The sequence below is a fragment of the Nylanderia fulva genome, unplaced genomic scaffold (assembly GCF_048542155.1).
Source record: "Nylanderia fulva isolate GAGA-0341 unplaced genomic scaffold, ASM4854215v1 Scaffold619, whole genome shotgun sequence".
Lineage (NCBI taxonomy): Eukaryota > Metazoa > Arthropoda > Insecta > Hymenoptera > Formicidae > Nylanderia > Nylanderia fulva.
In genome coordinates, this window is record NW_028190720.1 from 1 (window position 1) to 10000 (window position 10000).

The 10000-nt window shown below is 54.1% G+C and overlaps 1 non-coding gene and 1 pseudogene across 1 annotated transcript; both read left to right on the forward strand.

Moving 5' to 3' along the window:
* The first annotated feature begins 1179 nt into the window (after positions 1 to 1179).
* Positions 1180 to 1334, forward strand: LOC114933592 (5.8S ribosomal RNA). The gene has a single exon (XR_003820083.1). It is a non-coding gene; the product is annotated as a 5.8S ribosomal RNA (ribosomal RNA).
* A 1040-nt stretch (positions 1335 to 2374) lies between these two features.
* Positions 2375 to 6003, forward strand: LOC114933597 (large subunit ribosomal RNA; annotated as a pseudogene).
* The last annotated feature ends 3997 nt before the right edge of the window (positions 6004 to 10000 follow it).

Consider the following 10000-nt stretch of genomic DNA (forward strand, 5'->3'; position numbering starts at 1 on the left):
GGTCTGTGATGCCCTTAGATGTTCTGGGCCGCACGCGCGCTACACTGAAGGAATCAGCGTGTGTTCCCTGGCCGAAAGGCCCGGGTAACCCGCTGAACCTCCTTCGTGCTAGGGATTGGGGCTTGCAATTGTTCCCCATGAACGAGGAATTCCCAGTAAGCGCGAGTCATAAGCTCGCGTTGATTACGTCCCTGCCCTTTGTACACACCGCCCGTCGCTACTACCGATTGAATGATTTAGTGAGGTCTTCGGACTGGTGCGCGGCAATGTCTCGGCATTGCCGATGTTGCCGGGAAGATGACCAAACTTGATCATTTAGAGGAAGTAAAAGTCGTAACAAGGTTTCCGTAGGTGAACCTGCGGAAGGATCATTAACGTTCCGGAGGTCCTGCTCTGCGTCGAGAGTCCTCTCTTTTGGGAGAGACGCGCGCTCGCAGCAGTCGGCGACTGAATGGACGCGCTGAAAAGGCGCTCTCAGAGAAAAAGAAAATAACGGATTTGACGGAATTTGTTGTTGTGTTTTGATATAACGACGGACGCCGTCGCGCCTCTCTGACCGAAAGTAGTCGGCAAGCAGAGCAGCGCGCCCGGCGGTGTTCGACGACGATTCGGAGCGAGACGCTTCGCGATCACGCTCGTGTGTGTGCCATTCTCCGGCCATACACACACGCAGAGCGTCGATTCGGCGTTGAGCGCGAACCGGTGGTAACCTATGCCCGCGCACGCGTGTGTGCAGCACCCACGACGTTCGTCGACGCGCGCCCTCCCCGTTGTCGCGGGGCAGCGGTCAGCGTGCCGAGAACACACGGTGTGCGACCGCGAGTGCCGAGCGAGAGGACCCCCATATATTATTATAATATATATATATAACACAGAGAAGGGATCGATGATATTTCGACCAATCTGTCAACTGTGTCGGTCCGACGGTTTCTTCAAAGAGCTTCCGCCCCGGCTCTCCCGTTGCGGGAGAGACGCTCCGAACGAGAAACACACAACTCTATCTTTGTGCCGTAGCCTTCCCTGGCGGGAGGCGGCGGTCCGCGCGCGTCCTCGGACGCGCGCGGACAGGCTGATCGAAGAGCCACCACGATTATTCTCTCTCTCTCTCGTCCGAGAGAAGAGACCACGATGGTTGAACGAGAAGCGCGTTTCTTCGCGAACGCAAAAATTTCGAACGATTACCCTGAACGGTGGATCACTTGGCTCGTGGGTCGATGAAGAACGCAGCTAATTGCGCGTCAACTTGTGAACTGCAGGACACATGAACATCGACATTTCGAACGCACATTGCGGTCCACGGATACAATTCCCGGACCACGCCTGGCTGAGGGTCGTTTTAGTACCCCTAAACTGCTTGCGCCCGAAAAGCGCGCACGGCCACGACGCGGGCGACCAGAGAATGGCGCGCGCGTCGCCTGTGCCCTGTGCAACGCTTACAATGGGCGTACGAGCGATCGTTGGACGTTCGCCCGAGGTGTCTGTGCCGCGCCGACCGGCCGCGGTGCAAATCCTGGCGTCGTCTGAAATGACACACCGAAATAATAATAATAATAATGAGGAGGAGAAGCGCACAAGCGTGTAAAACGTTGGCGAACGCGCGCCCAGAGAATGCTGCGCGAATTAAGAGGGGGAGCGTGTTTGTGTATCCAAGTCGTGTGTGTACGCGAGAGCCGAGGAGAAATGGGATGAGAGTAAGAGCGCGCGCGAAGGGAGCAACAAACGGCCAAAAAAAGGGTCAGGACGGTGAATGGCACCGCTTTCCCTAGAGCGGCGCGTGCGTCGTTGTCTCCCGAAAGTAGGTAGCGCTTGTCTCACCGTCTCTCCTCTCCGTACATCACACAGACTGACCGGACTGCTCTCGCACTCTGTGCCGCGTCTCTCGGTGCGATAGCGCTCGCGCGTCTTATGCCGAGGCGCCCTTGCCCGCACACATAACGGTATTACGGAGAAATATACGGCGCGTCGTCGTCCGGCGGAGAGAGCATTCGTAATCCTTTACCTCTTTACGGAGAAGGGTTTTGAATCGCGAGCCGACCGCGTGTCCGAGTCCACGAAATTTTCGTAAAGCGAAAAAAGGGGACCGGCGCGCCGCGTCGTGTACTCGTCGAATCGATTCCGCCCGAATTTCGTATATAAAAGAGAAAAGGGAGAGCCGAGAATCTCGAACCCCGCGATATATCGTCTCCATTACCACCAACGAGTGTGTGTGCGGTTAGCGCCCCGGCGATTTGCCTTCTCGCGTATTTCGTGTGCTGCCGCTGCTGCTCTCTCGTTCGACGCTCTCTCTCTCTCCCTCTTATAATATATATTATAGAGGAGAGACGACGATGAGCGACGCGGAGGAGGCAAACGGCTACGAAAACTCACTATGCGACGACCTCAGAGCAGGCGAGATTACCCGCTGAATTTAAGCATATTATTAAGCGGAGGAAAAGAAACTAACCAGGATTTCCTTAGTAGCGGCGAGCGAACAGGAAAGAGCCCAGCACCGAATCCCGCGGTTCCGCCGCAGGGAAATGTGGTGTTTGGGAGGATCCGCTTATCCCGAGGTGCCGCGTCGCGTCCAAGTCCATCTTGAATGGGGCCACTTACCCGTAGAGGGTGCCAGGCCCGTAGCGACCGGTGCGCGCCTCGGGAGGATCTCTCCTTAGAGTCGGGTTGCTTGAGAGTGCAGCTCTAAGTGGGTGGTAAACTCCATCTAAGGCTAAATACGACCACGAGACCGATAGCGAACAAGTACCGTGAGGGAAAGTTGAAAAGAACTTTGAAGAGAGAGTTCAAGAGTACGTGAAACCGTTCAGGGGTAAACCTAAGAAACCCAAAAGATCGAACGGGGAGATTCATCGTCAGCGGCGCTGGCTTCGCGTCGGTCGGCGATGTCCCGCGGAGTCCTTGCGGCTCGCGCGCGGGCACGCTACCGTGCGCCGATGTCCGGCGCTCGTCGTCGTGCACTTCTCCCCAAGTAGAACGTCGCGACCCGCTGGGTGTCGGTCTACGGCCCGGGTGCGGTGTCTGTCGCGTCGCCGGTAAAACGGCACGCGACAAACCCTCGGTCGCCCGGCCGGCTGCTCGGCGGTACGCGCAAGGTATCAGGCCGCACTATTCACGGTGCGTCGAGACCGTCGCAAGCGCGCGCCACGGTACTCGGAGGTTACGGACTTCGCGCCGTCCCCGGTCCTGGCCCGCTGTTGGTTACAGTACGGTACACCTTCGACAGGCCTGCGAACGTCTCCCGCGGTCTCGCGGGAGACCGATACCGGTCGGCGACGCTACTGCTTTGGGTACTCTTAGGACCCGTCTTGAAACACGGACCAAGGAGTCTAACATGTACGCGAGTCATTGGGACTTGTCGCGAGACCTAAAGGCGTAATGAAAGTGAAGGTCGGCCCTGGCCGTCGACCTAGGGAGGATGGGCCGCGTCGCGATGCGGCCTCGCACTCCCGGGGCGTCTCGTTCTCATCGCGAGAAGAGGCGCACCCAGAGCGTACACGTTGGGACCCGAAAGATGGTGAACTATGCCTGGTCAGGACGAAGTCAGGGGAAACCCTGATGGAGGTCCGTAGCGATTCTGACGTGCAAATCGATCGTCGGAACTGGGTATAGGGGCGAAAGACTAATCGAACCATCTAGTAGCTGGTTCCCTCCGAAGTTTCCCTCAGGATAGCTGGCACTCGGCCGTTCCGCACGGAACGCGCGCGAGTCTCATCTGGTAAAGCGAATGATTAGAGGCCTTGGGGCCGAAACGACCTCAACCTATTCTCAAACTTTAAATGGGTGAGATCTCTGGCTTTCTTGAATTATGAAGCCACGAGCATCTTCGGATCAGAGTGCCAAGTGGGCCATTTTTGGTAAGCAGAACTGGCGCTGTGGGATGAACCAAACGCAGAGTTAAGGCGCCCAACTCGACGCTCATGGGACACCATGAAAGGCGTTGGTTGCTTAAGACAGCAGGACGGTGGCCATGGAAGTCGGAATCCGCTAAGGAGTGTGTAACAACTCACCTGCCGAAGCAACTAGCCCTGAAAATGGATGGCGCTGAAGCGTCGAGCCTATACTCTGCCGTCAGCGGCAAGTGGGGCGGCAACCGGGAGCGGGCGTTAGTCTTCTCTCGCGTCGTCACGAAGCCCTGACGAGTAGGAGGGTCGCGACGGTGAGCGCAGAAGGGTCTGGGCGCGAGCCTGCCTGGAGCCGCCGTCGGTGCAGATCTTGGTGGTAGTAGCAAATACTCCAGCGAGGCCCTGGAGGACTGACGTGGAGAAGGGTTTCGTGTGAACAGCCGTTGCACACGAGTCAGTCGATCCTAAGCCCTAGGAGAAATCCTATGTCAATGACGGCGTACAATATACTCGAGTGTCGAGAAATAATAATAAATATTATACGAAGGACACACGCCCGTCGGGCGAAAGGGAATCCGGTTCCTATTCCGGAACCCGGCAGCGGAACCGCATACAATTCGGGCCCTCGTAAGAGTGTTCGTCGGGGTAACCCAAAATGACCTGGAGACGCCGTCGGGAGATCCGGGAAGAGTTTTCTTTTCTGTATAAGCGTTCGAGTTCCCTGGAAACCTCTAGCAGGGAGATAGGGTTTGGAACGCGAAGAGCACCGCAGTTGCGGCGGTGTCCGGATCTTCCCCTCGGACCTTGAAAATCCAGGAGAGGGCCACGTGGAGGTGTCGCGCCGGTTCGTACCCATATCCGCAGCAGGTCTCCAAGGTAAAGAGCCTCTAGTCGATAGAATAATGTAGGTAAGGGAAGTCGGCAAATTGGATCCGTAACTTCGGAATAAGGATTGGCTCTGAGGAGCGGGGCGTGTCGGGCTTGGTCGGGAAGCGGGTCTGGCTGACGTGCCGGGCCTGGGCGAGGTGAACGGTCGGCGTTCTCGCGCCGGTCCCGGGATCCGAGCTCGGTCCCGTGCCTTGGCCTCCCGCGGATCTTCCTTGCTGCGAGGCTTCCGTGGCGGCGCGAGCCGTCGTGGTCGTCCTCTTCGGCCGCCATTCAACGCTCAGCTCAGAACTGGCACGGACTAGGGGAATCCGACTGTCTAATTAAAACATATATGCGGGTAAACGGGCGACCGATCACAGTTTACCCTTAAAACGACAATGGAAGGATAAAGCGATCCCAGGTTCTGGGCAAAGCGTCCGGCCTTGTCGTAGCGGCGATCGGCAGCGTAGCCTAATAGCGAGGTACGCGACGGTGACCCGTCTAACGTTGTCGGGGTTTGCTGACGGTGGCGAATGCGTGGCCGAGTCGACTGATCTGGCGCTGAGAATGCACAGTTCGGGGTCCGAGGCATGCTGAAGCTGTCATACATGCGACTTAGACTAACACCGGGTAGTGAGGGAGGTAGGGAGCCCCACCGGGAGGCTACCGGTGCCCTACCAATTGGTGTCGGACTCTCACGGGCGTGGAAGCTAGGGCGCCTGGCGCGGTGTGTGTCTCGTGGAGAAATTTCATGTGTACGCATTCCCTTAAGCATTTGGGAAGCCCTCTGGGCTATCCCAGCCCATCCATTGCACGGTTGGACGTAAATATGATTCGGCCTGCGTGGATCGGTGCCTTGCTACCTGGGGCGTCACACACAGGTACAATAAAGAGAGTAGGAATGGTGGATCGCGTCCATGTGACGCAAAACCTAACCTATTCCATAGTCAATTGTGTTGCGTGGTGAAACCGCGCCCCTACGTCTGAAGGATCTGCTTGTCCTGGCGTACGTAATACGCAGTGTATGTGCGCTGTAAGGGGGAAATCCCAGGTGTGGATCCCGATTCTAGCGGAAGGGGAGTAACCGCGATGTAGCCGCCCGGCACCGCTGGGGGCGCTTACTGGGGGGGCTAACCGCCCCCCCAGACCCCCCGGTGCGGTCGTAACTATGACTCTCTTAAGGTAGCCAAATGCCTCGTCATCTAATTAGTGACGCGCATGAATGGATTAACGAGATTCCCACTGTCCCTATCTACTGTATGCCCGTAGGGCACCTGGCGCAACCCTGCGGTAATTAAGTCGCCTTACTCGGGTACTGGGGGCTCTGCCTGAGCGGACGTTGTGACTCGCCATACTCGTGGGACCAATATGGAAAAGGACAAAAATAATAATAAAAACTCTATCAAACTAAAGACGACAATTTTGCAGAAAACCGGAGAGAGAGAACAGGACCCCTTTAAGAGGAGGGAGTCTATTCCTAGGTCACCACCATCTGCTAAGATGGTGGCTGGTGGACTAAGTAAGCCCGGTGTTATCGCTTCGCTTGAGCAGGGTGAGGAGGCGTACAGCTCTCCGGCTGAGAGAAAGACGATAAGGCGTCCTAGCCCGAATGGTGCTAGGAACATGAGGGATACCGAGGATGTGTTTGTTTTCCCTGGCGCCAATTTGAATGCTCCGAAAGCTGTAGAAGGAAGAGGTGCAAGAGGGGATGCGTTCTCGGCCCCTGCAGAGATGGATGTATGTGTATATGGAAGGAGCAGGAGTGACAGTGTGGCGAGCAGAGCGAGTGATGGGAGCGTGAATGCGAAACGTAAGAGAGTGAATGAGGGAGAGAATGAGGGTGTCGTGGATGTAAGCGAATTGGCGTGCATGAGGACGATTGGTGCAAGGCTCCGTAAATTCCTCTTTACGGAGACGAATAAGATATCGAAGAGTGCGAGTGAAAGGATACTGGATATAGTGGGAGAGTACGAAGAGCAAATGATGAGAATGATTTGCAAGAATGAGAGAATACAAGGGAAATTGGATGAGTGCATGCGTCGAGCGAGTCAGGATATAGCCCATGGCGGGAGTGGAATGAGCTATGCGAGTGTGAGTGCGAAGAAAGTCGAAAAGAGCATGCTGGGGAATAAAAAGATGCAGGAAGCAAATGTGAAGACGAGTACAAAAGAGAGGAATTATGCGGTGATAGTACGAGCGGATGATACAAGTGCGAGTGTGACAAGTGAGGAAGTGAAGGAGAGAATGATGAAGCATGTGAGCAAGTCACTGAATGTGCGTGTGAAAGCGGTGAGGAGAGTGAGGAATGGAGGGGTAGCAATTGAGACGATGAGTGAAAGTGAACTGAAAAAAATTAGAGAGTGTGACCAGTTTAAGAGTGTTGGCTTAAGGGTTGAGCTGCCTCGCAAGATAGGCCCGAAGATCATCCTATATGATGTGCCGAACGACCTGGAAAACGGTGTGCTATTAAGCGAGATGTATGAAAGAAGCTTGAAAGGACGAGTGGATGAAAGAGCATTTATGGAACGAGTGCGTGTTGTAAGTAGGAACGCGAAGAAGGATGCAACCTGCGGTAACGTGATATTAGAAGTTACCAGTGCAATTAGGAATGTTCTCTGTTGTGACGGACGAGTGTTTGTGCATTGGAAGGCCTTTAGGGTGAAAGAGTTCTTCAGTGTGCTGAGGTGCCACAAGTGCTTTGCTTTTGGGCACATGATGCGGCAGTGCACGGAAAAGGAAAGACTGTGCCAAAAGTGTGGATGTGTAGGACACGTAATGAGAGAGTGCAAAAAGGAAAGTGTGTGTAGAAACTGTAGGTTGAAAGGGAGTAAATGTGACCACTCGGTTCTGTCCGAAGGATGTCCGGAATACGTAAGAGCGTTAGAGAGAGAGAAAGCGAGAATAAATGACGAATGAATGGTGCGTGAATGTGGTGCAGTATAACTGCCAGAGAGCGTATGCGGTTATGTGTGATCTGGGTGAGATGATGCGCGAACGTCGAGTGAGTGTAGCACTGCTGCAAGAACCGTACGAAAGGCATGGACGCGTGGTGGGCTTGCCCATAGGTATGGATGTGATTGTTAGCGAGAGTGGGATAGTCAAAGCAGCAGTGGTAGTGAATGACTCTAGGTTGGACGTGATGTGTGTGAGAGAATGTACGAATGAGCTTGGAGTGTGCGTGTGGTTGAAGGGGGACTGTGGAGAGATGTATGTGGTGTCCGTGTACTGCCGGTACGGTAAGAGCATCGAGCCGTACTTGGCGTACATGGACAGAGTATGTGAGACAGCCAGGGGAAAGCGTCTGCTGGTGGGTATGGATGCGAATGCCGTCTCTCCCTTGTGGTATAGCAAGGGTGAGGGAGGCAGCAGAGAAAGTGAAGCGCGTGGAAGAGTGATTGAGGAATGGATGATTGCGAACGGGATGAACGTGTTAAATGAACCAAGTGAATTTTACACGTTCAGCGGGCCGAATGGGGAGAGTGACATCGACGTCACTCTCGTGAACGATGCGCATGGAGGGTGCCGGTATGAGTGGGAGGTAAAGCCTGACTGGGGAGTGAGTGACCATAACGTGTTATTGATACGTATGGTATACAGAGAAAATGCAAGTACGAATGAGGACATGTGTAGATGGGTGTGCAAGGACGTAGACTGGGAAGGATATATGTGTGATATGCGAGAGAGTGCGTTAGAGGATGCAGCAAGCGCTATAGACGAAACGGATGCGCAGAGCTGTGTAGAGCGAATGATGAAATGGATCCATAGTGCGAATGACAGATGGATGAAGAGGTGTAAACCTGTGCATGCTAGGAAGCTTGTGTGGTGGACGGATGAGCTTGAGGGGCTGAAGAAAGCTGTAGGAAGGAGCAGACGTGCCTACCAGCGTGCAAGGAAGAGGAGAGGAAGCAGAGTAGAAGGAAGAATGAATGAATACAAGAATGTTTTGCGAGAGTATAAGGAGAAAATGCGAAGAGTGAAAGAGGAGAATTGGAAGCGATTTGTGTGTGAGACTGGGAACTCGGATCCATGGAGTGATGTGTATAAGGTGTGCATGGGAAAGCGTGACAGGGTAAGATTGAGTGGCATAAAAGTGGGTGATAGAATGACGAGCACATGGAAAGAGAGTGTGGATGCGTTAATGGAGAGATTCTTCCCGGCAGCGCGGACGAGCGTGGAGATGGAGGCGGGAGGAGGCGTGAGTGAGGAAGAAAGGCAGTTTGAATGGAGCGAAGTGGATGTGGCGGTGAAATCGATGAAAGTGGGAAAGGCACCTGGTATGGATGGAGTAAGTACGGAGATGTTGCGAGCGATTTGGCGTGCTGTCCCGGTATGGATGAAGAGGATGTATGATGTATGCCTGAGTACAGCGTGTTTCCCCCCGGCGTGGAAGACTGCGCGGGTGGTTGTTCTGTTAAAGTCCCCTGAGAAACCTAGGTCGGACCCTGGGTCGTACAGGCCCATTTGCCTGCTGTCCGTGCTGGGGAAAGTGTTGGAGCGAATGATGGTTGGAAGACTTGAGCGAATGATGTGTGGAAGAATGTGTGACGCCCAGTACGGATTTGTTAGGAACCGGTCGACCGAGGATGCGTGGAATCGAGTGCATGAATGGGTGAATGGGTCGGAGAGAAAGTACGTGTTAGGAGTGTTCGTGGATTTTAAGGGAGCGTTTGACAACCTAGAGTGGGAATGTGTGATCAAGAAACTGCGTGAAGTTGAATGTGAAGAGATTGAATTGTGGAAGAGCTACTTCAGCGGCAGGCGTGTATGTATGACGGGTGCATGTGATACAGTGTGGAAGGACGTAGAGCGGGGCTGCCAGCAGGGCTCCATCTGCGGCCCATTTATATGGAACCTAATGATGGATGAACTGTTGTGGCGGCTACGCGAGAATGAATGTAAGGTGGTTGCGTACGCGGATGACCTGCTGTTGGTTGTAGAAGGACAGAGCCGAGCGGAGTTGGAGAGAAAGGGCACGGAGTGGATGGGAATGGTGTACGAATGGGGAGTGAAAGTAGGTGTGAGTGTATCTGAAAATAAGACTGTGATGATGCTGATGAAAGGTAGTATGGCTGGGACGAGGCCTCCCAATGTACGTGTGAATGATAAATGCGTGAGGTATGCGAGAAGTGTGAGATATCTGGGTGTCTGGGTGAGTGAAAGAATGAACTTCAGGTTGCATCTGGAATGTCTGAGAAAGAAATGTATGAATGTGGTGGGAAAATTGAGACGTGTGTTGAGAAGTGAGTGGGGCTTGCGAAAGAAGGCTGTGAGTGTGCTGTATAAGGGATTGTTTATGG